Raw genomic sequence first — 14,931 nt, forward strand, 5'->3', positions numbered from 1 at the left:
AGTTATTTAAATGAGAAATACAAGCCTAGCATCCATAAATACTGATGAACATTTAAATTTTAAATGTCTAATTTAAGCCAACATTACTTTGATTCAGGATAAAATGATACTATAGACTGTCATCCTGAAGTTGGGATATTAGATAATGAAAATGGAATTCTCATTATTTTGTTCAAGATAGTTGTGTAAAGCAGAAACATAAAAAAACAGTCTTTGTTAACCAGACGCCAACATTTAGCCAACCCTGTCTGGGCTTTGAAGCTAAGTAGGATTGGCCAAGTTAGTGGTTGGATGCGGGAATCTCCATTTCAAGGCTAGTTGAGAATTGGGGAGAACAACAACAAAACAACTTTTTAAAAAACAGATTAACAGAGTTGGAAGGGACCTTATAGGTCATCTAATCCAACTCAAGCAGGGCAGTGGTGGGTTGCTCCCGGTTCGCACCGGTTCTCAAGAACCGGTAGTAAAAATCTCTCATCGTTCGGAGAACTGGTAGTAGTTGCTGGCTGGCCACACCCCCGAACCGGTTCCGTGGCCGGTTCATCACCGCCATGTTCTTTGCACATGCACATCCTATTGCCTTGCAAGTCCAATGGAATGTGCATGCTCAAAGAACATGTCGACAATAGCAGATGCTTTTTGGCAGCCTGTGGAGAAAGTGGCTGGCAAAAAAGCCTTTTCGGAGGCTTTCTGGCCAGCCACTTTCCAGCACTGACAGCTGGTTGGGGGCTGCCAAAAACTCGGGTTAGCTTGCTTTCCCAACTCTGGACCAGCCACCGTGGAAGGTAAGCAGCCAAAAAAAGAAGCGGTGGTGGGGGAGGAAGGTAAGCAACGGGGACCACCAGGAAGGCAGGCAAGCATGTCGGGGCTGCTCAGCTAGCTAGCTCCCTTCCTCATGGCCCTACCATGCTTGCCTGCCTTCCAGCCCGGCCAGTGGGTGGGCGGGCGGCCCTTCAGGGAGACAGAGCTGCTATGCTGGAGGTGAGCAGGGCAGGAGCAGCAGCGATGCTGGGGGAGGGTGGCTGGATGTGTCTCTCTCTCTCTTTCTCTGTCACACACACACATGCCCTGCCCTGTTGCCTCCACTGACACTTCTTTTGCGTTGGCTTCTCGCCTCTCTTAAAGTTGATCATGAAGAGCTGGAAGACGTTTCCTTAGATTTCCCCCAAGTCATTGTGCAACGTCAGAGACATTGTGTGTGTGTGTTTATCCCTTCGCAAGGACTTGGAGGCAGCCCCTCTGAAGGAAAGAGGCGGCGGCGAAACCCTGGCTGTCCCCCGGGAGAGGACCGCAGAAGGACAAACACACACACACACACACACACACACACACAAAAATCCCTATCGGCTCCGCTGCTGCTTCTTTTGCATTGGCTTCTCGCCTCTCTTAAAGTTGATTGTGAAGAGCTAGAAGACTTTTCCTTAGATCTCTGATGCTCCAACAATGACTTGGGGGAGGAAACACGCCTGGTTCCACTTCCGGGACAGGAGAGGTGAGGAGCAGCAGCTGCTGCAAAGTTGGAGGCTCTTGGAAATGTTGGGGGGAGGGCGAGAGGGAAATAAATCTCTTCTTGGTCTTGGGGGAGAAGTTTGTCAAAATGCCACCTTTTTTTTATGTGCATCCACGTTAAGGGGGCTTTGTCCCTCTCTCCCCCTTTAGTCACTTCCCCACTCTTCGTCCGACCTGTTACTCAGAGACTGAAGCCCTGATCGGAGGAGTTTGTGGTTTGATGAGGCAATTAAAAGAAAGGCTGTTTTTCTAGATATTAAGTGTCTCTCCCCCCCATCATTTTCCAGTTTGGGCTGCTAGGCAGGCAGGCTTTTATTTTGTCAGCCCAAGGGTCAGGGGAAGGTACATAGGAAATTGCTCTGTCTCTGCAGCATCGGTCATGTGACTGAGTGGGCGTGGCCAACTTGATGTCACTCACAGCAAGGTGCTGCCAACCTTGCCATGAGTGACTTTGAGTTGGCCACACCCACTCAGTCACATGACCACCAAGCCACGCCCACCAAATAAGCCATGCCCACAGAACCAGTAGTAAAAAAGTTTGGAACCCACCCCTGAAGCAGGGGTTTTTTTCCCCCCCAAACTTTTTCCAAAAGAAGGCTATTATTATTGCCAAAAGAACTATATGTTCTTGTAGTTACCAGAAATGACTCAGCTTTTTTTTTTTTTTAAGACTTATTTTTGTTAAGGCTGTAGCCAAATAACTTTTAACTCTATTTCATGAATCTTTGCAGTCTTCTGTCCTTTTAACAACCCTTGACATATTGCAAAGTTTATATGAGGCCCCCAATTCCCCCCAGATCTGTACAACTATACCCCAGAGCAGCGGTGAAATCCACTTACCTTCACTACCGGTTCAGGAACGGGAGCGCACGGGAGCATGCACACACTATGTTTGTGCTTGCCTCTTCTACACATGTGCAGAGGGTCAAAAACAGGACGTAATGACGTCCCAGCAGGTGGGCAGAGCCTCCCGCCAGTGGCACTACTGGTTCGCGCAAGCCAGATAGATCTGGCCAGATTTCACCACTGTCCCAGAGATTAGATTTAGAATGGAAGATCTGACTATTATTTAAACAAACAAACACATTAAATAAAGACATATCTGGGGCAAGAGAAAAATCCAGATTTTTTAAACCACCTTCAAAAAAACCCAAAAGAGATGGAAGAGTATATATATTAAAAAAGCTAAAATTTTTGAACACTAAACATTTCCATTCAGATATGTTTTTGAAATCTGGATACAGTGATAAACATTCAAATAGATCTGAAAAAAATGAAATGGAAAACTGCAGTTATGAGATTTTTAGAATACCCTACATCTACTATAATAACAGATTCTTTCACATAAAGTTGGCACATTTGTGATGTAACTGCATGTTGGAACATCAGAACAGTTTGGATTTCAGTCAAGATCTGAGTAAACATTTGGACCACAGTTCCTTTTGTTAGAGGAGTTTTTTCCCCATCAGTGCACTACAAGCAGATGTTCTTGTAAAGCCCTGTACTATGTTTTCATCTCTGAAATAATAATTGTTTAAGCCATTTCTCAATTATTGCACATTGTTGTTTGGGAGCCAAGTTAATGTTCCATATGCATTCCCTTTTGGTTCCTTCCAAGCATCTTCTGTTTATGAAGATTTTTTTCTACTTAAATTTCCTTATAATTTTTTCCAAATGCAATCTATCACAATATTTATATATCACAATTTATAGCATTTTATAGTTTTCAGATTTTAATTTTATTAATCAGGAAAGAAAGGCTAGCAATAAAATCATTGTCATGTCTACTGATATATAAGTTCCATTGCTTCCATTCATTAAAAATGATATACAGTATGCAGTTCAATAAAGTTACTAAAGCAGTGGTATGGAGGAAATTACAATAAAATAAGTTTGGAGAGAAGTTGAGATCCAAAGTGGACGAAGGAAGGATGCAAAGTGGACAAAACTGTGCCACATATACATTTATGAGCATAAATATCTGAAATTTTGTTTGGGATTTTTTTTTTCTGTTGAGATGGGGGATAGACAGTGGAGGGCTGGTTCTTTGCTTTTAAACAAAAGATACCATCTTAGTAATATTTTAACAGTATGATCTGCCAAAATGAAATGCATTATGACCCAAACAAGCACAGAATCTAGACAACTGAATTCAGTGGAAAACATTTGGGCAATGTTATTTACAAAACTGCATAGATTAGGTGGAATGGATACAAGGTGCCTATTCCAGGAATTGATATTCATGAAAATGGTGTGAATGTAGATATCTTTTTAAAAGCTATATAATGGAAAAAATTAAACAGAGCAGGCTGAACACTGAATAAAAAGGAGGCTATAGATAAATAATAGGAACTCATGCACATATACAAACACATAACTATCACCTCCTCTAAGTCAGACTGCAAATGGTGAGACCAGCTTTCCTCCCTGATTACTTCTGCAGAATGGATTGTCATAGGAGTTTTATGGGAGCTCTCTGCAGACACAAACATGTCTGTTATGAGGTAGACAAAGAAAAGCAAGTCTAGACAACAGTATACACAGGGAGGCTGAGAGAATGTCTCAAATCTTTCTTTTTCTCCTCTTCCTGAAACAACAAAAGCCAGTTGACATCATCTTATTTGGAAATATTTTCCATATGTTCAGTAGTGTCCACAATGAAGTCAAATATCTCAACACAGCAGCCAAAACTATGCAATCAAGTTCTACCCCTTTTACAACTGTGCAATCATTCTTCATGGATGCCCTTTCTTTAGAGGCCCTTTGAATATGTAATGGTGTGAGTCACTAATTCCCTCTGACAGTGTTAATTTCAGGAAGCATCAAGTTGATGCTTGGTAGTTAAGAGGTTGATGTTTCTGCCACTTGCAGGCAGAAAAAGAGTCCACAAACCATCCATCCAGTTGGTCTAATCCAGACAGATCTAAGAAATTGAGTAATTTGTCCCCTCTATATAGAAATTTACATTATCAATACTACAATTGATAAAGTCCATCTCTATATAGAAAAAAACAAATTACTCAGTTCCTTAGATCACTCCCCAATCTTTGAGGTATGTGAAACCATTACTGTACAAAATAACTAATAGTATTTAAAATTCTGATTTCAGTCATTTTTCATGGGTAAAAATAAAGCCAAGGGAAAACTAGTTCCAATGTATACAAGGATGAAGAAGAATTTTATTTCTGCCATATTTTAAAGCAAACAGGTGTTTAAAGCAAATCAGAGAATTCTGATTAATATTGTAATACAATTTTTGGCTGAGAACTGCATATAGCTCACAGTTGTTTCATCTTTAAGTAGAAAGGTAGTAGGAGCATAATTTCTATCTCTATGAGCTAGAAATTGGCCTAATATTTTAAAAAAGCATAAAATTTGAAGGCAGGCTTAAAAAAAGATATTAATGAAACAATATTAACATTTCTTAAGAAATTATGATTCTGAATGCTCAGATCTTTGATAACATCTAATGTAACATTTGAAGAGATATTAACATGTACAGTCAAATTTTTTAATTGTATCCCGTGTAATAAGTGTGGTGGGACCTGTCACATACTAGATAAACATCTTTTTTGTTTTGATTTTTTTTTCATGTGCAGCCATTCACTTTTGATATCTTGTGTCATCTGAGTTTTCATGTACTCACATGTGAGACTCATGAGATATTCACAAATCACTTCTTGCCCTCCATTTGATTCACTCTACAGAAAATATTAAGTCCAATTATAAATCAGCTTGTAACTACACTGAAGAATATATTAAGTTACATTTTTAGCAGGGCAGGCTTATGATAAAAATAATTGATTGCAAAACATTTTCTCATGCCAAGAGGCCTCGAAATATTTTGTTATATTGATTAAAAGCTCAGACTTCCTACATGCAAAGGAGATTGTTTGTTTGTCTAGCAACTTGCCAGGATAGAACACCAGGGACTTAAGATAAACTTACAAGTTTATTTTAAAAATTAAATATGTATTGATTTGTATTTTTTATTACATTTGTCACCATGAATTGGAAGCAGATTTCTCCGTTTTGTTCTTTCACTTGGGAGGAAAAAACCCCTCTTGCTTAATGTTTTATTTGAAACACACAGACACAGAGAGAGAGAGAGAGAGTGAGAGAGAGTGAGAGAGGGCACTTTATAAAACCATATAAATACCACAAGCATTTGTTAGTTTTCAGGATCCAAACAAAATAGATATCTAAAATTCCCACTGTAATTATGAAATAAAACCTTTACCATTTTGGAACAGGATAAATTGTCCTGAGGAATCTGCAGGTGAGCTATTCATACTTAACATATCCAACACTCTCCTTCCTCATTTCAAGACAATTGTTTTCCCTTCTACAGTTGCCTTAAATCTCCTGCCTTAATTGCAACATTTACTTTTTATATTTTGCCAATTGATCACAATGTCCTGGGGAGTTAAACGGGTATTATTAATTCTTATCAACTAAATGTTCTCATACTCCAACAAGGAAATTTTATTTTTTATTTTGAATTGTTCCTACACTCCTCATACTCAATCAAAGTTGACTTCTGAATATATTTTTTGAAAATCAAATTTTAATGCCTGATCTATAGAGAGCTACAGACATGACCTAGAAGAAACTACATGGGTATGTTACAAAACATGCTGCAAGTTCAGGAAACATAGAAAACATTAGAAAAACAGTCAGGTTGGGCCCATCTTAAATCCCTAGGTATAATGGAAGGGAATAGAAAATAACATGATTCAAGAATTAGGGTTTTTGCTGGTACACTTGGCTACAACTTTTTTTTATCAAACTGAATCCTGAAGAAATAGATCCAAAGTAGATTAAGAAAACCTTTAATCGCTAGCAGAAGGATGGATAAAACATATTTATTTTCTGAAATTTACCTGTGAATGAACTACTATTGGTGAAATGATAATAAAGATTTTAATTATTTGCTATCTGTTGGGATTTTAATTAGTCTGTTTCTCAGTATGGCTAGTTTCTATAATCATTTTATCCAGTATTTCTTAGAAGACTGCCTGCATAGACAGATTATCTATCTATCTATCTATCTATCTGTCTATCTATCTATCTATCTATCTATCTATCTATCTATCCATCCATCCATCCATCCATCCATCCATCCATCCATCCATCCTCTAACTATACACACATACTACCATGCACACATGTCCATTGATTTTATAATATATAATTTCAAAGTTCAGAAAAATCATAAAATATGAATATTATTAGGTATTTACATTTCAGAATAAGTGGTAGAACAAAGTAGAAGGATCATTTTCTTGCATGTGCTAAGCGAATTCATTAAAAAATTGTTACAGAATTTATTCCAAACAATTAGTGCTCCTGGAAATGGCCCAGATTGTGGTATAGGACCTATTTTACTCAATAAGGATTTTTTGTTGCATGCTTCTACTTGCTCTCATAGGCTTGGAAATTATAATATGTATAAATTCTGAGCTATCTAAAGAAAATCCAGAGGTAAATCAGGTTTTTTCCAGCCTTTTTTATTATTCTCATCACTAGTGCCCAGTTATATACTGTATTTTTTTGAGTAAAAGACTCACCGGAGTAAAAGACGCACCTTAATTTTGGGGGAGGAAAATAGGGGAAAAAAATCTGCCTACCAGGTATTCATCTGGCTAGAATCCTTAGCCTGGTCAGCTTCAGCACATTAGTTTGCTCACTGGTCTTGAGGTTGGGACTGGGGGGGGGGCTAAAAAACAGTTCTAAAGCACAGCTAATCATCGGAGGGATCAGCAATTAGAAAAGCAGGCAAAGCGCGGAAGATCGCTTTGCTTGCAAGCGCCGCGTTGGGGCTCAAGAACAGCTTCAAAAGCACAGCTGATCATCAGAGGGAGCTCCAGTGAGTAAAGCGGATAAAGCACGGAAGGGGTAAGAGAAGGCAGCAGCTGTTCCGGGTAGTCATTTTGGGCACCACATGTCACGTTTTCAGCCTCCAAATGCATTGTGTTTTCGTGTGGCAATTGGCAGTGATGTGCTTTGGCGATCCCCGCAGCCTTGAAGGGTTGTCAAACGGAGCATTTGGAGGCTGAAAATGCGATGCACAGAGCCCAAAAACACAAGTCATTGTCGGTGGCAATCTCTGCAGCCAGGAAGAGGATGCACAGAGGCTGAAGGATGGGGGGCTGGTGGGTGGGTGGGGTTACATTCGGAGTATAAGATGCACCCAAATTTTCAGCCTCTTTTAGGAGGGAAAAAAGTGTGTCTTATACTCCAGAAAATACGGGTAGATAGTGATCAATATTGGTTCTTCTAATTTTTAGATAAAATATAGGGTGAAATATGCAAACTATCTGTGATATTGCTTGCATGGTGGAAGGAAATCCTACATTCGATGTAGAGAAATTATCATTTTTGAAAACTGAAATATTTGAAGAAATAATAATTTCAAAACCTTTAATGGACATAAAGTCACTGTGATATTTTATAAAATATGTTATGCAAAACTGTTCATAAACATATGTACAATATAAGATTTAAAAGTATATTTGTTCAGGAAGGAAGGAAGGAAGGAAGGAAGGAAGGAAGGAAGGAAGGAAGGAAGGAAGGAAGGAAGGAAGGAAGGAAGGAAGGAAGATTTTGGATGCTCCCTGCCAGCTTCCCACAAGGAAAGTGAACAGAGAAGCCAGCAATAAATCAGAAGTCACTCTCACTTCCACTGATTTTTTGCCCATCTGTGACTATTCTTTTTGTCTGTTTCAGTAAGGAAATATCTCTGAAACAATGATCCAATGGGGCACGGGCTGTCTAGTTATCAAATGAACATGTGACACATATGCAGGACAATAATAAATTATTAACTTTTTTATGTTGTGAAAAGTGGGAAGATCTATTTATTTATGAGAAATATTTAGAGCAACTTATTAAACTGACATTCAACCAAAAAGAATCCATGCAAATTCTCTTTCTAGGTTCAGTAGTAGATTCCTACAAAACTGTACTCTCTGAAAAGATCTGCTGGTACCACCCATTAGGATACTTTTCAAAATAAATAAAATTGTGTGAATTTTTACAATAGTTTAGTAATGCCTCATTATGTCTTGAGCTCTCAAATTATAATAGAATGCTGAATTCAATCTTGCATGAAATGCCAAAGTTTCACATAAAAACAGCAATCTTGCACAGAGTAAGGGGCTGAGGCTAGTGAAGTACGAAGTTGTCATACTAAACTCAGATAGAATATTAGAGTCTGCTTTTATCAACAAAGTTGCAGTCTTCCTATTTCTTATATTTTGTTTAAAAAGTGTAGAAATTCATCAGATTAATTAGGGACAGATGAACATTTAATTTTAAACTTTATAAGATGATGGTGTCTATTTTAACCTTTTTTAACTATTAAAGTAATTAACCAGCAGAGGTAGACTTTTTGAAGGTTGTAGCTACTGTTTCAGTATTTCTTAAAAAGGCCATCTGGCCACATATCTAATCACTTTATCCTAAAATGCCTTATATCATTTTACCCATCTTTTCCATTTTTTTCTTTTTCCTTTTCTTCCATTCAATTGTTGGAAGAAATGTCCATTTGGGTTCAGTTCCAAGTGGGGAGGAAGACACTGGAAACATGGAGGCTATTTCGAAAGATGGTTTAATGGTGGACAGGGCCACATGGTTTGAGGTCCTGGGCAATTGAGTACATGGATGAGAGACAAAGAGAGATTTATACCCTCTCTTGGGGCCTGCCTTGGAGCTTCCTATTCCTGTGTAAGGGCAGGTATCCCATTGGTTGTCAGACTTCCATGGGGCCATGCACAGGTAACTTTGTAGGTTGTCTTGAGTCCCAAGCTTGGTTGAATCTTGCTGGGTGATGATGTAATGAAGGGGGTTGGGCAATTCCTATTATGGCTTAATATCTTTGTCCTGATTTGGATCTTGAGTGAGGGCTAATCCTATCATGTCCTGAGGGTGAAGGTCTTTTGTTTTGTAGATAAGCTGGCTCAGCCTTTTGTCTTGTAGATAGGTTGGCACCAAAATATCTGTGGGGGGTGGGGAGGCAGGGAGCTGAGTGTTGTAGTGCGGGAATAACGAGAGGCACAAGCAAGCTAGTGACAACAGGTCTTTAATTCAGGGTGAGACTTCAGCAAAGCAACACAGGCAACAGCCCTCTTTATATACAGTTCTGAAATACCCATTAACCAATCACAAGCATTGCTGCATTTGAATTTCCTGCACAAAATAGATACATACATAACACCCCTCCATTCCCAGAAGGCACTTATCCTATCTATTTACATACAAAATCACGCAAGTTACCAGGGTGTGACTTCACTCTGGTTGACCTGCGCAGTTCAGTTGTTGGTGAGGCATCGAGCCGGTCAGAGGGACCTCCCGTCTCTCCTGGCTCCGCCAATGGAACCTCCTGGATTTCTCCAGAGGCGTGGCCATCCCCGGCTGGGAATATTGACTCGTTGGGGTGGCGCTGGAACTCAGGCTTAACCGATAAGTAATCCGGTTTACTCGGGCTTGAGATAGCTGTTTCAGGGAAACTTTGGAAGTTAGGTTTAACCATATCGGAGTTTTCACAGGCTTCACAATTCAAACGTTTACGCAATTGATCTATGTGCCTTCTCCAAATTTTACCTTGCCCTACGTCCACTGTGTATGATTTCAGACCAGTGATTCCCACAATAATTCCCCCAATCCACAGTGGACCGCTAGCATAATTTCTTGCGAATACTGGGGTTCCGATTTGGAATTGTCTTAAACCTCCCTCTTCCCCCTTAAAATTATCTGTGGAATAGTTTGGGTGTAAGCGATCGAGAGTGCACCTGAGCTTACGGCCCATTAAAAGCTCTGCTGGGCTGCGCCCTGTGGCAGTGCATGGGGTTGCATGTTGTATTGCTAAGAATTGATCAATCCTAGCTTGCCAGTCTCCCACATCGAGTCAGGACAGGGCTTCTTTGGTCGTTCGTACGAATCTCTCTACAAGGCCATTTGAAGCCGGATGGAACGGCGCAGATAATGCGTGTCTTATTCTTAACTCGGCCAGGTAGCCTTCAAATTGAATTGCCGTGAATTGGGGCACGTTATTAGAAACCAGGGTGTCGGGCAACCCATGGGTAGCAAATAGTTTCCTGAGGACCTTAATTACAGCCTCAGAAGTGATTGATGGCATTAAAGCTATTTCCAGCCATTTGGAAAAAGCGTCTACAATTATAAGAAAATTCTGGCCATGGAAGGGACTTGCAAAATTGATATGAATCCTCCCCCATGGTCCCTTAGGCTTTTCCCACTCTCTAACAGGAGCTACAGGGGGATCCGGGCAGGACTCCTGGCAGGGCCTGCATTTCCCCACCCACTCAGTGACATCTTGGGCGAGATGTGGCCACCACACATAACTCCGAGCCAGACTCTTCATTCTAACTATACCAGGGTGCCCTTCGTGTAGCAATTCCAGCACCCGATGCCTTAATCGAGGGGGATAACCACCCTGTCGCCCCACAATAAACAGCCTCCCAACATAGACAACTCATTCTTTTTGTTAAAGAACACTTGAAAATCCCCACTGTCCACCTTAGTTGGCCAACCCCTCATGACCCAGGCCATCACAGTTCGTAAAACAGTGTCTTTGGCAGATGCCCTCGCCACCTCGCCAGACGAGAGTGGCCCCAGGGATACAACATCGATCAATAATACAGGGGCTTCCGGAGTCGGGTTTTCCAACAGATCGGGCAAGAGGCATCGGCTGAGGGCTTCAGCATGGCCCAGAGTCCAGCCCGGTCAGTGGATTAGTCTGTATGAGTAAGTGGCCAGGAAAATTGACCATCTGGCCATCGGGGGGGAGAGAGCGGCCAGGGTAGGTTTGTCGCCAGCCAAAAGTCCCAACAATGGCTGATGGTCCATAATAAGTTCAAAAATCCAGCCAAACAAATATTCGTGAAATTTTTTGACCCCTGCAACAGCTGCTAAGGCCTCCCTGTCCAGCTGGCTGTAATTTCATTCTGCACTGGACAGAATGCGAGAGTAATAGGCAATGGGCGCCTCTAACCCATATGGTAATCTATGGCTCAACACAGCGCCTACACCAAAAGGGGACGCATCGCAGACAAGTATAAGTGGCAATTCTGAGTTATACTGGATAAGAAAGCTGTCCTCAGACAAAAGTTTTTTAACAGCCTTAAACGTGGCCGCTGCGGTCTTGCCCCAAACCCAGGGAACGTTTTTTCCTAGTAGTCTACGCAATGGTTCCGCAATGGTGGCTTTGTCTTTGAGGAACATGGTATAGAAGTTCAGAAGTCCCAGGAAGGCCTGCAGTTCGGCCTTCGACTTTGGTGTGGGTGCATTTTGGATGGCCCTTACTTTGCTTTCTGTGGGGTGAATTCCTGTGCCGTCGATTCGGTAGCCCAAAAATTCTACGGAGGGTACCGCAATTTTACATTTAGACTTTTTGAGTTTAAGTCCCGCTTCTCTAAACCTGGTTAGTACTTGTCTAACTCTATCTCCAAGCTGCGCCTCATTCTGGCCACTAATGAGGACATTGTCAAAATAGGGAACAACCCCCGGGAGTCCTTGTAGAAGGCACTCCATAGTGCTCTGGAAAAGCCCTGGGGCAATGCTAACCCCAAACTGCAGTCTAGTGTATTTGAACGCACCTCTGTGCGTTACTATAGTTTGTGATTCTGCCGTAGCATCATCTACCGGCAGCTGCTGGTACGTCTGGGCAAGGTCTAACTTAGCGAATATCTTGCCAGGGCCCAGGGAGTGAAGTAGATGGTGGATGATTGGAACGGGATGGGCGCTCTGTTGCAACGCCTTATTGATCGTGCATTTATAATCAGCGCAGATTCTGATTGATCCATCTGACTTTACTGGCGTGACTATAGGGGTTTCCCACTTAGCGTGATCTACAGGGACTAGCACCCCTTGTTTGATCAGTTTGTCAAGTTCTGCGTCTATTTTTGGTTTTAGGGCAAATGGTACCCGTCTTGCCTTTAACCTAATCTGGGCTACATTAGGGTCTAAATTAAGAGAGATAGAGGTCCCCCACGTACTTGCCTAGCGTCTCTTCAAAAACGTCCTGGAACTCGTGCAGGAGGCTTTCCTTTAGGGATGGTCCGCTGATGCTGTGGACACCCGTGAAGCCCATACCGAGGGCTTGGAACCAAGCTAGGTCCAGGAGACTTGGCAGCGACTTGCTGACGATGGTCAGGGGAGGCTCTTTCTGGAACTCACCGTAGGTGACCCGGAATGTGCCCACGCCTTCCACAGGAACTCGGTTTCCTTGGTAGTCGAGGAGGCAAACTCATTGCTGTGCAAGCTGATTTCTCTGGAACTTCGGTAGAAGCGATTTAAGTGTTGCCCATGACATGATTGATAGGGTAGACCTGGTGTCAATTTCCATGTCTCATGGTCTCCCTTCAATTTCTACTCTCGTGTAGACCTTTTCCTCTACAGATGTGCTGGCTTGGCCGATTCTTGTGCTGAAGGTCTCTCACTTTTGATTCTCGCGCCGTTTTCTCGCGCCACTATCTCTGGTTGGCTGGTTTGAACGTGTCAGTTCTGGTTGGTCGAGATAGTCACATGACTTGTTATTTTGAGGAAATTGAGCTCTACAGACTCTAGCCAGGTGGCCCTTTTTTCACAATGCCTGCAAATGGCGTCTCGGTATTTGCAGGATTGTCTCTCATGAGCTCCACCATAGCTCAAGCAGTTTTCTCTGCGACGACTTTGCTCGCCCTTCTTTTTGTCAGTGTGGAAGACATCCTCATCTGACTCTTCCTCTGTACTGGTTCGCGCCTCCTCTCGATGAACCGGTGCTGACTTTGGGCCGTCTTTACTCGGCTGTGGATGTTGTAGTGCTTCAGAAGCCTTAGTGGACGCTTCGTGCGCCCTTGCTTCATCTAACGCGCCGGCTAATGTCAAATCTGGCTTCGCTAGCAGGCGCCTCTATAATCGAGTGTCTCTCACGCCACAAATCAACTATTCAAGGAGCGCGTCGTCTGGATCCTGGTAGTCACAATGCGTTGCAGCTTTTTGAAGGGCAGCCACATATGCGCTGACCGGTTCTCCTTCTCTATGTACTCATTGCCGGAGCTCGTAGCGTTGTACAAACTTCGAAGGAACGGGAGCGTAGTGGGCTCTCAGGTTTGCTTGTAAGACATCTCAGGGGACTGTCTGGACTGGAGTTGGCTCACAGAGGGACTCGGCCATCTCGAAAATGTTTGGCCCACAGTGGCTCAAGAAGAGGGCTCTTTTTCGATTCACAGAGAGCCCTTGCATCTCATTTGCTTCCAGGGAACACTCGAACCTGGTCAGATACGACCCCCATTTCTCTCAGGTCGGATCGAAGGGTTTTGGCGGAACATAGGCAGACATCGCAATATGTCTCCGTGGACCGCTCGTCACCCTGGCTGAAATTCAGAGCTCTTTTTGATTTGCTTCTTGTGGCCTCAATCCCATCCTTGTCCCAATGTTGTAGCATGGGAATAACGAGAGGCACAAGCAAGCTAGTGACAACAGGTCTTTAATTCAGGGTGAGACTTCAGCAAAGCAACACAGGCAACAGCCCTCTTTATATACAGTTCTGAAATACCCGTTAACCAATCACAAGCATTGCTGCATTTGAATTTCCTGCACAAAATAGATACATACATAACACTGAGGCTCTGAGTTTATGTCTTTAGAAACATATTTCTCCTTTAAATATAATATTCTGCCTTTTAAATATTTCCTAGAATATTTCATTCTTCTAAGAATGAAAGGTAGGTAAGTGCTATGCAGGTAAGTGCTAACTTCCTACACAATCATGTCTGATTATTGGAGACTGCTTGGACAAATTCCTGCAGTTTTCTTGGCAAAAGTGAAGTAATTTGCTATGACCTCCTTTCTAGAGCTAAGAGAAAGCCCTAGGTCATTGAGCTGGCCTTATGCCTAAAATGGGATTAGAACTCAGAGTCCCCTGGTTTCTAGCTTGATATCTTAAAAACTACACCAAATTGGATCTTAATATTTTCATTACTAAAAACTTACATGCTTAAAGATGGCTTGGGATAAGGTGGTGGGGACAACCTAGATTTAAGCCATGGAATGAAAGATTAATTCATTAAAACTTAAAATAAATTTATTTTAAAAATTATTAAACCCTATAGAGAGCTGTCTGCTAGAATATGATTAATCCAAGATATACAGGAAAGGCAGGTGCAGTGCTGCAATTAGGTTATCTGAGAGAGAAAACTAAAATGGTACCTACCAGAGGTAAAGAGTAGAGAATTTAGAAGATGGAAGAGATATAACTCTAAAGTTAGCTGGGTGGTCTGTAGCATTGTGGGGTATAGTCCCATCACCATTATTTGCTGATCCAGTACATGAAATGGAGGGCCCGGGACAGGGGTTGCTCCTCTATCCTGGTCCTATTAGACCTCTCAGCAGCTTTTGATACCATCGACCATGGTATCATGC

At 41.9% G+C, this 14,931-nt stretch overlaps 1 long non-coding RNA gene across 2 annotated transcripts in view; it reads left to right on the forward strand.

Annotated features, from left to right (window-relative positions):
* The first annotated feature begins 625 nt into the window (after positions 1–625).
* The window catches only part of LOC148112844 (uncharacterized), a 64,169-nt gene continuing 49,863 nt past the window's right edge, over positions 626–14,931 (forward strand). The window contains exon 1 of one of the 2 annotated variants that reach the window (XR_015728750.1): positions 626–785. This is a non-coding gene — a long non-coding RNA (uncharacterized LOC148112844). Of the gene's footprint in view, positions 786–1,226; positions 1,493–14,931 lie in introns of those variants that run through there. The other variant, XR_015728749.1, reaches the window with a different exon arrangement.

This window comes from Pantherophis guttatus, chromosome 7 (genome assembly GCF_059756535.1).
Source record: "Pantherophis guttatus breed Tessera chromosome 7, ASM5975653v1, whole genome shotgun sequence".
Lineage (NCBI taxonomy): Eukaryota > Metazoa > Chordata > Lepidosauria > Squamata > Colubridae > Pantherophis > Pantherophis guttatus.